The 15,464-nt window shown below is 37.3% G+C and overlaps 1 protein-coding gene across 2 annotated transcripts in view; it reads left to right on the top strand.

The window, feature by feature from the left end:
• The window catches only part of GNAL (G protein subunit alpha L), a 192,136-nt gene that overhangs the window by 134,876 nt on the left and 41,796 nt on the right, over window positions 1–15,464 (top strand). The window lies entirely within an intron of this gene.

Genomic DNA, 15,464 nt, shown 5'->3' on the forward strand with positions numbered 1-15,464 from the left:
CTTCATATACATCAAGTGGGGTAGTACATGTGTGCGTAACACAGTCATAATCCTTAAACAGGTTCATCTGATTGGAAGTGTTTGAAAAGAGATGTGTAGTAGATTGTGAGGTGCAAATGATAAATACATAGTACATTGATGAAAACAGATTAATCAGGAAATAGTCCATTAACATGCCAGGGCTACAAAACTCAGCTGTCCTCGGTAATAACCCAGCTCTGAATTAGACTTTGACCAAAAATACACATTTCATGTGAAATGCTATTGCGAAAATGTGTACTCTTACAGTTGCTATGTGATTTAGGGTTTTCAGAGAACACGCTCTAGTGTGTTATGATTTGTCTAATTGGCAGTATGGTCAGCAGCAATGCCACAAGTCTGTTGTAGCACTCAGTGTTTTGTTTTTCTGTCCTCTCTGCTCTTGGTGCCAAGGCTGAAGCAGAGTAAGCAGACCATGTTGCTATAGAGGACTTGTCGCACTTCTGCCACAATGGGGAATTTTGGTGCTGTGGGTCATAGTTTCTTTCCCCTCTTTCCAGACTATGTTTGGGAAAGAGAAGGATCCAGTAATGATTCATCAGCACATGGAAGTGAGAGAAAATTACATACGTGGACTGAATTTACCAAAACTTGGGCATTTGCTCACAATCCAGAGTGGCTAGAAATGAAAACAGTGGTTGTACACAAAAAAAACACCTAGAAAGTTGTCCTAAATTGTTATCCGTGGATTTCCCCTCTGCCTTCACCCACCACCACCTCCATGGTACAGATCTGAGATGCTTGCTGAAAAGTCCAGGCTGACTGTTTATGATATCTATTAATACACTGAAATAAGACATCAGACCAAGAAAATAGAATAATGACATGTATTTAAAATAAATGTATGTAAAACTTACTTTACTGATCAGTAAAGGTCAACGTGTCTCCCAGTCCTGCTTTGGAAAACAGTGCTGAAAGGACCAGGCAAAAAAGGAAGACACTGAATTATAGTGTTAATGGTACTGTGCTTTCCTTTAAAAATAATTATGCCTCTCTACAGGCTTTGACAAGGAGAAGAATGTTAAGTCTTGTGTTATGTCCAAAACCAAAACACACGCGGGGGAAAAAAATGATCTAGAATGAATTTTACTGTCCTGAGACATAAAACTGAATCCTACCACCTTTTTTCCTAAAAGCTTAAAGGAAGATTATTGGGTCTTTTTCCTGTGCATCTTTCTCCATATCTTCTAACTGGCTTGCTTTTTCTTTATTCCGAGATTATTTATCATGGTAGTAAATATAACAGTTGCATAATTCTTCACCTTCAAGACACTTTATGAAATGGTATTTGATACTTACATATCCCGTGAGTGTATCTGTGCTCTTTCCATTTCATGATCTACCTGAAAATGTAACAGCTAAGTGACTTACCCACATTTACAAGCCTTTAGTCTTAGAGGAGAACTTGAAACTCAGGAATATCCGTGTCATTGATCGGATCAAACAGCCTTTTTCTCACAAGTATTGATGATTTAAAATGGTGAAGTGTAATCTTAACAGAAAGAAGATACTAAAAATACACCCAACTTTTATCTGCCCCGCCATCATTCCTTTAAAGATTTAAAAGTTGCTGTGTCTTTGCTGCATACGTGTGTTTATATATTGTATAACAATGGTAGTTGCTTTACCCAGAAGAACATTTTTGTGCTAGCATTGGATGGACCTTACTCAGAGTGATGGGGTCATATCTGCCTTGCAACTGACAGAACATATGAGACTAGGTTAGAAGTACAATTCTGATACACACATATGTTTTCTTATGTACTCTTAGAAAATACTGCAAGGGTGCTGTCTTTTTGGCTCAGCAGGAGCAGATGGCATTTCTCTCAGAACCTGCCCATGGTCATCTTTAATTGGTAAGGGAAGAAAAGGAAGAAGCATAATGCTGATATACGTGCTTACTGTGGGATTTTGAAACATCTGCAGCATTTTCATTACACTGGCTTTGGGAGAGAGCATCCCACACCATCAGCTAAATCCTGATATTTTACTTGATAGTGAAGGAAAAACATTATCAGTAGGTCACTACTAATTTCTTTGCTTAAAAAAAAGGCAACAACAACAACAAAAAAAGGCAAAACCAAAAAAATCCCAACGTATGTTAAAAATATCATTGGACTACAAGTTGGGTGGATGACTTAAAATACTGAAAAGCATTATTAGTAAATTATAAAGGCAGCAGCTCAACTTGCTGACTGCTGAGTGAGTTACAAATACAGTATATTTTGGAATAGTTTAATTTGGCTACAGTACAGAGCTTCTGTATTTTTAAAACTTAACCTAATTTTCTTTATTACTGTGGGAGAAATATTTGGCTGGAAATGGAGGTAGTAGAAAGACACAAAGGCAAATATTTTATTTACATTAGGCCTGAAAGTTGCTTTTTCTTTGATCTTTAATGCCCTTTTAAATTACCAGGGTACTGTTCCTTCACGGAAATGAGGATGAGGGCCTTCTTTTCAGACCATTTTAATATTCTTACAATATTCTCCATGTATCTGCACTTCTTCTAAGTGTCATGTTGGTACATCATGTGATATTTGTAACAAATACAAATCTGTGACCAAGCCGGAGGTCAGACCTTGTGGTCTGACAGTGGTAAATGTATCATAAGCAAAGATCTGAACTGTTCTTTATGACTAACTACAAAGATATTTATGTAACTCTTCAAGGGGGAACTGTTGCATGGCTGTCAATCATATTTTTTCCTTAATGACCTTCATATATTTCTTCGACATTAGTATCATAAAACTGGTAGGTTATTGTTTTCCCTGTCTTCTGATTTAATATTTCTTTCAAGTTTCATTTCAAAAAATAGTATTTAATTTGAAAAGTTGATTTTATTTAGCTGTGTCCCCATTTGACTTATCTAGATTTCAGCACGTTGGTGTTGTTTATGATGATAAATCTTAAACCTTTGGTTAACTTTAACTTACTTTGAACTACAGTGATTATGTCTAGATTCACATAATTAACTTCATAAATTTAGTAAATGAATTTATTTGGCAATGAAGAGGTATAAAATTTCCTTTTGACTAATGTCATACCACGAGGAGGAGTTACAGGTTGTAACCACCTGTGTGGTGTTATATATGTAAGTGGGTTGACTTCACCCTAATGCTGATGAAATGGTTTCTGTATTACAAGCCCCCTTTCTTCACTACAGACCATACCATGTGCTAACTGGTGGCTGCTCCGGCAATCCCAGAAAAGCCGCAGAAGTTACTTTTTGCTTGGAAATTTAACACATGCCCACAGACGGCAGTGAGGTTGAAGACCTTTGCAGAACATCCGTCATCGTTGGGGGATGTTGGGCACTCCCAGTCTGGTGATGTCCATCCATTGTTTTGATAAAGTAAGAGTTGAGTTACCTTAGTTTTGGTTACTCAAATGTCAGCTATTCAGTTGACTGGGTAAAATTAGTTGCAGTGGTTAGAAATAAGGCACAGGGATACTTAGAGTGCTTAGACACTGTCAGCAAAAGGTGGTAGTTTTAGAGCAGAGAAGTAGACAAGCAGAACTAGGCACTTTTGAAAGGGGAGAAAAAGGGCAAAACAAGAACATCCAATTCTTTTTTTAGGTCACACACAGTTTGCTCAAGGCATTGTTGTTAGAAATAAATAACTACCTTCAGGTTTATTGGAAGGTTCCAGAGTTGAATTTTGTCCCATTACATTCACACAAAATAACAGCCTGTGCATGCATGGGTGGCTCTAGCTGGAAGGGTTGTACTTTGATTCACTGAGTTCTTCGGTAGGAAGTAAACCAAGGATTTAAGGGAACCCTGCCCTCAGCCAGTACTTTATCTTGGTTTGTCTGTCAGTCTTCTTTCCCTGATAAAATACACCACTTCTGATATACTTAAGTGTGAAGGCCTAAATTGGTCTCTATGCAAACATTCGGGCTAATAAAACTTGATTATGCAGGTTCTCAGAAAGCAAACACAAGGGATGTGAGCTTGGCCAAAGAAAATTGATTTTACATTTGAGCTAATGTACATGGAAAAGATACACCTCGAGTTCTTTTTCTTTGCAGTTACTCTATCTTGGAGAAGGGTTTCAACCAACTCCTGAGGCACCTATCCTGGTATTAGGTGGAGTAATTAAAAAAAAAGTTATTTGTGTTGTCCACAGGTTCAACTCCTGATGTGAGAAAACAGATAATCTTTTTCTTCAACAGCAGCGCTTCTTGAAACGAAGCATATTTCTGACTTTGCTTGTGCTCTTCTAGACATAAGGTTTAATTACTAGCATGGACATAGTCATCCCTAAATTCCCTCTTACAGCCTGAGGTCAGAAAACCTACCTTGGCATTATCTGCATCTTTTGTCTAGTGTGGTACTTCAGTCCATTATGTTGGTATGTACACAGGCTGCACGCATGACTGTAAATAAATACGAACATGAGTGCAATTCATGTACTTTCACTTAGTATGGCTTCAGGATTCATTACTTAATATTGCTTCTTCTAGGGATTTTCCTAGAATATTGGCTGTGTCGTACTCCAAATTGGATTCTGCTAAAGCTCTCACAAAGACAGGTCACACACAGGCTACGTTAACACACTGTCAGCTAAGTCCTTCCTGTGGTGCCCTCCCAACACCAGTTGTAAGTGAACCCAAGGCACCTGCAGCAGTGCCACTGTTCTCAGTATTAACCTTTTCAATGCCAAGGTCTTTATTCATTCCTAATTCTGTCTCCTTTGAAAGTGCCATAGTAATAACTCCTGGTGTCTTGATGGAATGAAGCAGGGTTTTTATTCTGACAATGTATGAGGCTTCAGCTGTCCCAGCTTTGGTAGCAGAATAGCAGAATTGCTTTTTTTTCTTCTCTATCATTAGAGAGTAGGAAGGAGGTGCTTTCTTTCATCTCAGCATTTTTGTGTGGTTTCTAATTTTCACTATATATAGGATTAAATCTAGGGATTATGCTGTGCTTTGTGTACTTGGTCATGGGCTCTCCATCTGCATACACTGTTCAGCTCTGTCTAATTTAAGAACATTGAAACATAGAGAAAAATAATTTCTTGGGCATCCTTGAAATTTGAGATCTGAGTTGAAATTTTGCTGAAAAATTCTACAAACCACTTTATATTGTGCATAAAACTGTCGTCACTGATAATTGGCTATATCAGTTAGTAACTGACTGCTACAGCCCATCAAACATTTTTGATATATCCCATATCATGTCATTGTCAAAGGAGGTGCATGGAATTGGTGCCTTCAGTTGTATGCTCTTGGCCCTGTCCCAGGTTTCTTCATAGAAACTGCTGTGTAGGAGTAATTCAGATAGTAAATGTCACTGAAATTCACCCAAAAAACAGAGGCCCTCCAAAGTTGGATGCCTGGAGCCCCATAGCACCCCCCTTCTCTATCACTGAAGGAAACAAGAACAGTTTCTTCATCATTTATGTTCTCCAGGACAATAACCAGCAAGAAGAATTTGACCTGGTGTGCTTATAGCGTGACAAAACTGCAACAGAAAATACAAACGCAGTTACTGTTGAATAAAAGACTTTTCTAGTTTATGCAGATATATTATTTATGAAATCATTAGTCCAGCAATCTATATTTAAACTGTCAAGTAGCAAAGATCAATAACACCACTTAGGGAAGAAACATTAAGGAACTGTAAGTCTTTAATTTTGTCTCTGGAAGAGCAGTGTTGTGGTGTCTGTGTGCTGTGACATCATTTGAGACAAAATCCAAAATTATTTCCTTTAAATCTGCTGGCTTTGTCAAACCGCCTGGGAGTTCTACAGTGTATGACACACTGCCATCTCTGTCTTTGGAAAGATTTTGATGTCCTGCTGCTCCAAAACACACCGCCTGCATGCTAACAATCGCAGTGCCAGACTTGGTTCTTGTTAGGACCGTTATGCCCACACAGAGAAAACAGAAACGGAGAGGGAAGATGATCAAGTGTGGAGAGGGAAGACAACCAGGTGGCTTTGTGCAGATGTCCATCTTGGAGCATGACATGTCCAGCCTCAGATTCACAAATCCTGTTTGTGTTTTCCCTGTTCGCTGCATACTTTGAAGACACCTTGGTATTTCTTTGTGCCTGCCTGAGAAAGAAAGGTGGCTCATTGAAAGGGAAGCACACCCATGAAATATAGCTGCTGAAATCATGTTTTTGTTGTGGAAAGGAAGGGAGCAGAGGGAGAGTGGGAAGGAGTAGCTCAAGGACTTGGAAGGAAGAGAGAAGTTGTCTTGCATACTGATCAAAGAATTGTGGTCTAAATATTTTTGAAGTCCTTTACACCTGGTGGTAACACTTATTTTCAAATGTAACATAGTATGACTGTGGCTTCGTATTCATATTTGAAACATGCTTTTTATTGGCAGACTAGAGCCAGAAGGTGTAAAACAACTCAGAATCCCCCTTCATCTTTCCTTTTTGTCTTTAATAAAATTTCTTTCGTCATAGTGAATGGTAAAGTAAATGCTTATGTATGTATGATAAATTAGGTAAACATACTGATTATAAGCTAGAGATACTATTTTTGAGAGCAGCATTTCTTTTTAAACTTGGTAACTGCTTATTAAGTATAGGACAAATACTTGTTACTTAGAAAAATGAGGAAAAATATTAATTATAATTTATTCCTCATGTAACTAAATTTTTGATGGTGATATGGGAAAACTATTATAATATGATTTTAATAATATGCCTTACTAATGAGTCTTCTAAACAGAGGTGATTGCCAAATAGGACAAAAGTCATTCTGCAGTGTGTAACGCTTAAATTTTTCACTGTTTACTAACTAGCAGACCACACTCTTGAGAGGCAAATTGTGGTTTCTTAAAATATGCACTGGGAATTCTCTGAAATAACCTTTTAATCTGTTACTGTGATTTTTTTTTTCATTGTTCCCCTTCTTCCCCTCACTTACAAAAAGAAATCATTAGACTTAACCAATTCTATGTTAATTTTGGTGTGACCCTGATGTTATAGTACTAGTAGTTAGAAGTACAAAAATATAGAAGAAGCAGCGGCTGTAGAAACCCCCAAAATGTCTTTTCAGTGTGGAGGAAATAGCAGTATGAAAATATCTTTTGCAAACAGCCAATATGGCATACAGGCATGTGCCTGCCTGTTTTAGCCACTTCAATTCACAAATGTTTTCCATACCTAGAGAAGACAGTATTTCTCAGTTAAAAAATAAGAGAGAAGATAATTTATGAACACAGCACTCTCTCTGTCTTTTGAAAATTAATATAACAAACATTTTTTCCTATTAACTAGTTACGGTTGGAGAAGCCTTTAAGGCAGCCCTAGATGGGCTGCTCAAACATAAAATTAAACCATACATTTTCCCACGTACTCCTATGTGCATTGACGGTCTGTTTTCTCCAGTTTTAGAACACACAGAAAGGTTGAAAATGTAAGGCAGAAAAACATAAATATTCCTTAACCTCAATTTAAGGTAGCAATAAAGTCTAAAAGACCAAGCAAAGTTGTGACAAATGCACAAAAGTACACTTTGACTCTTTTTAAGATGTTTTATTAAACATTTCTAGTTTCCTTTGAAAAATATAACAGAGCTGACTTTATTCTGTTGAGGAAAGAGTTCTTTCCTCTGTAGTCAACAATATTTTTCATTTTTTCTTGAATGACTGATGAATGGTTTTCTTAATTTTTTTCCTGACTGTTTGCACACACAGTGTAATAGTAGGTGCAGGACATGTTAGTGTAACACAGCAACTCAGCCCCATTTGGAAATATGATCTGTTAAGCAAATTAAAAGATTGCAGATAGGTCCATCAGCTGAACTTGTCTGCATTTAGTTTTCTGTGTTAGTATCTTATATTTAATTCAAAGATATGTTTTTCCATATCCCTTCTGTGGAGGTAAACTGCACACTTTCAGAGGGTTTTGCAGTTGTAATACACACTTCAAGTGCTTTTAGAGCCTGAGCAAAAGCCTGCTAAAGAATTAAGACACTCAGCATCACCCTCAGTATGTATGCTCTTAAAGTGTTAATATTCTTTGAAACAAAGAAAGAACATTCTGTTGCATTGGTTATTAAAGAGGAAAGGCTGTGTTTATTTTATATCACAGCAGTGAGGACAGAAGTGAATAGGTACTGGTACAGGGCTGAGTCAGTGAACTGGCACAGTGGGCCAGTGTGACTGGTGAAAATGGCCAGAGTCTGGAATATTGAGCAGGGGGAAGGGAAGGCTTCTCTGTGGGACTAGACTTCATTGGGGGACATACTGTTTGCATTTTGTGTATTACAAATCATATGAGGTCTTTTTTAAATATATGATTAGAAAATTACAAAGTTAGTAAGCAGACTTTGAAAGCTGCCTTGAAAGCTGATGTCTCTCTAGAGTACAGGTAGCTGCCAGTAAAGAGGACCTTAAAACCTGTGTATTCCTTACTATCAAGTCAAAGAAAGAATAAAACTAAACATCACTTACAGTAGTTGTGCTGATACAGCTTAACTCTAGAAGTCCTGATTGTGAATCATTGCTCAGCTTCAGCATCTCAAAACATCTTCAAATGAAATAGAACTGCAGATGTTGGTTATCTAGAATCTGCATGCAGGATTTATGAGTAGATTTCAGAAGGAAGTTTTAGGTCATTCTGTCAGTTCTGGTGTTATTTATATGCTGTTCTTGGTTTAGGACTCTTCCAGTGTATGTGTGGGAGAAAGAGTAAATTATGACCAAAGCCAGTTTCATTATATTGCAGGGAACATTTAAGTCACTTATATTTATTCCACTTCTCCAGCTCATGCTGATTGATACAGAATTTAATTCAGTCTGTTCATTTACAATTCATTGTCGAGTATGTGCACATTCTTGGTGGAAGAGATTAGTTGGTTAAAGAATACATTAGCCTATTAATAAGCTTGTCATTATGTAACACAAACGTATTTTAAATATTTTCTGTGGAATTTTTTTTTTACTATGCTCTAGAGAAAAGTGTGTTCCATATTCTGTTGCCTTAAACCTAACCTACTGTGAAACACTTGTTTATGTAATAAATTTAATACAACTGTATAATAACTGTAAGTTGGATGCTTAAAAAAGAAACAAGAGTGCTAAAAATTTGGTGTCAGGTTATATGGGATACTGTCAAATTATTTACACTTGGGGTTCAACTTTCCTTAAACGCCATGTGCATTTTTTCACTTAGAGATGGTCAGCTTTTATTTTTTCAAGTAGACAGTTTCACACCACAGGATAAAGAAGGGACAAGAGTCATATTTCTTCCTTAAGGAACTACTCACTGGCCAGACTCTGCATACACAGGCTCCTCTGCACTAATATATGTACACAGCCTTGTTTGTGTTAGGATCTACAAGAAGCCAGGATTTGGGTGGCAGTGTTTTTCTAAATTAATGCTGCACTAACAGATTGGAAAAAAGAAAGATGGTGGAATGCAGAAGTTAAGAAATAAGAAAATAAAATATGGTTTATACTGTCTTGGAAAAATGTAAAGGCTAAGCACCTATGATTGAGAAAGAAATTTTACACCTCAGACTAAACCAAAGTAGAGTTGTGGTATTTGTAAGTTTGGTTGTAATCCCAATCTTAAGGTAAATCAGACTGGGAGACTAAGCAATTTAAGGGTGTCTCTAATACAAGACAACAATGATACTGCCAGAATTTTTTATAAGTTTATTTGACTTTAGAGAAGCGGTTTCGGTTGTGTCTATTGTAATAGTATTCTTTCTGATTTAATTAGAAATGTTTGTTATAATGGTGGGTTTTTACACAAAGTTTAATTTGAACCTAAATTAAGTAGTGGAAAAGAAAACATGTATAAAATGTATCAGTAGATTTACTGTTTAATGGACAAACCAAAAAATTCTCTCAGAATAAAATTTGTGAAAGTTCATTTGTTCTAGAATTGGTTCAGAAATTAGTTTTTCCTCATTTTACTACTCCCCTGACAATTCCTTTATTTGTAATCAAGAGAGATGATCTTAAGCAGTTATCATACTTAACTGCTAATGCAGGAAAAGGTGAACCCTGAAATCAGTTGTATGGGTTTTCTGAGAATAGTTTTCGGGTTTGGTTTCCTTTCATTAGCATTGCAGGGGATGTTTGGGGTGTTTTTTTGTTTTTCAGATACTTTATCACAGAAATGAATTGGGAGTGAATATCAAAATAACATTGAAGTATATTTTTCTGACAGCTTGCTGATACATTTCTTGACTCCCTGCCTTTGCCTCCTTGCCATTTTTTGTCTTTGTAAAAGAAGGCTTCCCTACTTTTTTCTAGTTTAGAAGACTGTGTTTGGGGTTGGGAAGATCTGCATTCTGGACATTAGCATCCTGAAAGTCCGATGGTACAGATTTTGGATAGTTATTCTTTAGTAAGCTTCTTTCCAACCATATTGTGAAGAAGTTTAATGATCAGCATGGGTGTAATTTCTTGGTCTCCACTTACTTACTGGCACAACTATGTCAGACTTGTAGTTGCGAATAGTATTATAGCAATAATTAAAAAATAGTTTGTTAAAGACCAGTAGAGTGTTAAAGAGCACTATTGCCACCAGGATTTATTCTGTTTAGGGAATGTAGAAGTAAGCTCTGCTGGTAAAAGAACTTCTTTATCCAGTATGACTTTTATATTAATTGAGTTGGTTGGCCTATTACCTTACATTGTCAGGATTTTAGAAACTTTTTTTTCAGCAAGTTTGCCATAAACTAGGTTTTCTCCATGAACATTCTGGATTCTGCTTTGAAAAGCTTTTCTATAAAGAGACAGATGCCAGTGAATGAACATTTTGCTACATTCTACAGAACTGACAGGCATGAAGTAATCACAGTAAACTATAGTTCATTACATCAGCATTGTTACTATTGTTTTAAAAAAAAAAAAAAGTCAAATGTAATCACTAATTTTTCCCCAATTTCATTTTCTATTAAGAATTACATGGAAGTCTTTCTGGTTTGGGGACGTGTTTTGCTTGTAACTTATGTTATGCACTGGTTACTCGCCTCTTTCCTCCATAGTCCGTAGGCAGCTGATGTCTGTAGGGTCTCACATCAAGGTGAAAGGTTCTTCAGAGGAGGTTGTGGTGCAGAGGGAATGCAGAGTGCACATTGCTTTCTGCCAGTGCCAACCAACCCAGGCAGAAGTTTAGGTTTTTGACCTGATAGTACTTTAAAAGTAATAATCAACAAATTACATTATGTAAAAATGGCAAGGGTGAGGCCTCTATTAAAGCTTATTCATGGGAATTGGTTATCTTATTTATAAATACACAATTCTGTACCTCTGTCAGGGAGCTCACTGTAATTAATATACAGTATGTTGAAAGAATGATTATATGGTGATTAAAACTGTTTTTAGGAATGCTTTTACATAAGTTGTAAACAACTTATACGTATTTAGAGGATGAAAAGAAGAAGAAAGAGAAGATTGTAGGTAGGCGAAGATGATAAATACAGGTTTACAAATAAAGCAAAAATAATAAAGCACTAAGTATTTTTAGGCAGGAATGTAGTGTCTTACAGCATTGGACCAACACAGAACCTTGCTAGTAGTCTCTTATGTTTGTTTAGTGGAGGCAAATGTTAAATGTATGAGATGGTGCAATGTTGGGGAAGTTTAACCTATGTCCTGATGGAAATGAGCAGAATATATATGGGGGGAAAAAATCACCACCACATGAGATCCTGAAAACACCCAAAGAGAAACTTTGTTAGGGAAATCTTCTGTAGGCATTCTGTGAATTTCTTTAGGGAGTAGTTGAAGGACAGTTCCAAAATACTTTATTTTCTGAACCCTTCAGCCTGTGTGATGAGCTTAAAACAAGTGTCTTTCTCCACAGCAAGATGAGTTTCTTCATCTCATCTAGCCTTATTGTTCCAGAATGAGGTGTGTTCTGTGCTAGCAGGCTAGGAGCACAACTACACTTTCTTCTGGAGAAAAAGTAGAAAAGGCTTTCCAGGTGAAAAGTCCCAGTTTCATTCTGCCTCTAATAAGATTGATTGTAATTGTCTTTTTCTGTGGACCTCAGAGCACTGGGGCAGGGGTTTCTCTTTTAACAGGTGTGTTACTGACCTCTTTGCCTGAAAACAGCAGATAAGGCCACCACAAAAAAGGTGGACAGGTGCTCTGTTCTACAGTGAACAGTGCTCTGTAGACACAACACTCAGTATTTCCCTGTACCTCCACAGAAGTCTCTGAAAACCTATGAAAGAGATTATGACTTCAACTGGCTTTCTCCAACCCTTGACAAGTTAAAAGTTGCTGATGTTCTATCAATTTTCTCTCTTAAAATGGAGATGGAGACATATCTTGCTATCACAGTTTTGGAGAGATTTCAACTTAAAAGCTGCTTATTTTCTGGAGCTCTTTCACCTTACATATCTGCAACAGTTATTGCAACACTGCCTGGAAGTCTTTTGAGCAGAATCCAGCATATTTGGATGTTATTTGCATTGTTCTTTTTCCTCTATTCCAGTGCACAGGCCTGTGACTGGCTTGTGGTCTTGATCTAAATGTGTTGGCTAACATACTTCCCTTTCTCCTCTCCACTTACTAGTAATATCTGCAGATCTGTTTCTTTGCTCTACCCTGTTTTGTTTGTTCATTGTTTTATTCTTGACAGATTGACCACTTGCTGTAATATGGGCCTCTGGGCTCTTGAGATAAGATAGGTAATGTGTCAGCTTGGTCAGTCACAGTGAGGTTCACCTATCTACTTGGGTATGTAAAGTTGGTTTATTCTATCTACTATTCCCAAGCCTCCTTTGACTTTTTTAAAATAATTTCATACTTTTCTATTTTATGTAATCTGCATAGGCAGAATGTAGGGCTGTTCATTCAGAAATTATCAGACTAGATAAGAATAATCAGACTAGATTAAAAGACTGGAGAGCACTGTATAATTTTTCAGTGTGCTGAAGGCTTTGCATTTATACATTGAAGAAGTTCTTAATGTGATCTTTTTACTGCATCCTATTAGGGAACAGACCATTATCAGACCCATCTGACCTAATTTTGAAATTACTTTAATATTTGTACTGTGTAATGCAATTCTATTTTTCTATTGTTCATAACACAGTTGGGGGCTCTTTTCATTTGTCTGTAAAAAATATCTTGATAGGAGTCTGCTTTCTGCATAATTCTTATTGTGGCAATTCCATTCTGTCTGAGCATGTGGCTCCTTCTTCATACCTTGTGATGAAGGAGGGGAACGTCATATGTGGCAATTTGCTTGATAAGTGCTAGATCTGGGCATGCATGACAGAGAGGGCACTGTTTCCAGAGGAACCACAAAGTTGAGATTAAGGAAAAAAAGGGAGGAAAGAAGGGAAAAGACTTCTCATTTTAGACCAACTTCAGCAGTACAATCAGTACTCCATGCATTTTGAAATGATTCTGCTTTCTACTAGGAGTCAGCCATAAATCCAATAGGGAAACAGTGGTAGATGAAAAACCTTGTGAGTGTTATGGGGCATTTGCAAACCCTTACCGTATCGCTGTGAGAATTCAGTGCAGCGCATTTGGCACTCTCAACTTAAACTGTAAATTGTTTCCACGATACAGTTCATAACATAGTGGCAACGACCCCAAGGTCTCTGCATACAATACCACCTCACTTATAAAGGTATACACTCATTTGACAGAATCAGAGAAAGCATACCAACAGGCGAAAAAGGGGAGAAATGGGCATTTCTTTCAGAACAGATGTTTTCATTTTTTACTAAATCCATTCTTGCTTCATGATTCTTAAGTGAAAAGAATCCATCAGAAACTCCCACTGAAGTATGCTCTAAATCCCCAAATGTTGCACAGTGTGCATAAATATTCAAACTACTGGCAAATCAAATATTAAGTTTTATATGCATTTCTGCTTTTATATAGTTTAAAAGTAGGTAGGTAACATAACTCCTTCTCAGATGATGGCAACAACCTGCAGAAGTAAAGTAACAAGTAGAACATGGTTTCAGGAAACAAACTTCCTAGAACCATAATCCTTCTAAATATTCATTTGTGTGAAATACTCTTTGTCTGTAAGAAACTACCTTTTCAACTGAAAACATTTCTTCTCCAGTTACATGGCCTCAACTGAAATTCTTAAATCCTTAAGTGCCCAGTTGGATGAAACACTTGAGCTCATTTCTGAGGAATGTGAGGACTCCTTATTTATTTCACTCATGCTAAGAGGCAAAATAATCAAATCCTAACTGTTTCTCAAAGCAAAAGTAGAAGAGGGCATTGAAATGAATCTTCTGTTTGTTATGCGCTGGAGGCCAATAAGGAGTGTGAAGGAAAGAAAATATACGGAATTGCATTAATCTTCAACATACTTAGTATCAGCAACAAAAAGGATTCCTATCAACAGTGGAAGATTTTGAGCAACAGGGAATGCAACAGCAGACTGTACATGGCACGACAGGGGCGACTGGCTCTGCAAAAGAGGTGCTTCCCTTCATTCACAGCTGTATCATTGTCTGTCTTGTTCCATGATGGGGCCCCAGGCTGGGTTTTGCATGCCTTCCCTGGAGCTGCTCGTGTGTTTAAACTCAAGACCTTTCTCAAAGCATCTCTCCTCTGGGTTAAGTGTAATGCAGTTGCGTGTATCCATTCACATCTGTGACTCACTCATATGCATACCTTGCCTGGTGCTCTGAGCTAGAAGTGATTTACCAGTTGCAATTTTCTGCGTTGAAGATTCCATGTTATTCCATATATGCAGCTGTGTGAGAATCAGTGCGTCTTACACATGTGCAGGTAATCTAGAGAATATTTCTCTCCAGAGTCATGTCTTCCAGATCTGCTACTGACTTGAGAAGGTAAGGGGTCTCTGAAAATAAGCTGCTTTCCTTCCTTCCCCCTGCCTAGCTGCTGCACTAAATGGGACTCTGCCTCTTAGTCCTTCATCTTGTCTTCCAGTCCACTATGTCACTTCCCCTATACCATTCCTCTCCGAGGCACTGTTTAGTCTTCCAACTCGTAAATATTTCTTGGATTATTTGGGGGTGATGGCTTTCAGAGGAGTATGGTGAGATGTGGTATAGAGCCAAATCTGCAGCTTCGTACTGTAGTCAGATAATTCTGGAGATGTTCTGCAGACTTTGAAACAAAGGGTGATAGTGGATATTCCTAGAATATCACAAGCAGGAGTGTTTCTCCATTTTAGAAACAAAAATCCTTCCAGGTCACTGCATGATTCTCTGTTCTTGTGCAAGATTAAATTAGAGGTAAATAGGCTTTGGTTTCTTAGAATGACTGTTGCATTGAATTCTGTTCACAGAGCTCAAGGCTGATTTTTGTTCTGGTGGTGTAAGTTGTCTGATTATGGTAGGATAAAACAGTATGGAAACTTTTTTCACTAATCTTATTTGATTGTCGGTTCTACAGCATGGTTGTTGGTAAGCCCATTTAGTGAAATTATACAAATTTGTGGATCTTTTGGCTATTCTATTTGTATTATTCTGTTCTATTTGAAG

The sequence above is a fragment of the Strix aluco genome, chromosome 1 (genome assembly GCF_031877795.1).
Source record: "Strix aluco isolate bStrAlu1 chromosome 1, bStrAlu1.hap1, whole genome shotgun sequence".
In the NCBI taxonomy this organism is placed as follows: domain Eukaryota; kingdom Metazoa; phylum Chordata; class Aves; order Strigiformes; family Strigidae; genus Strix; species Strix aluco.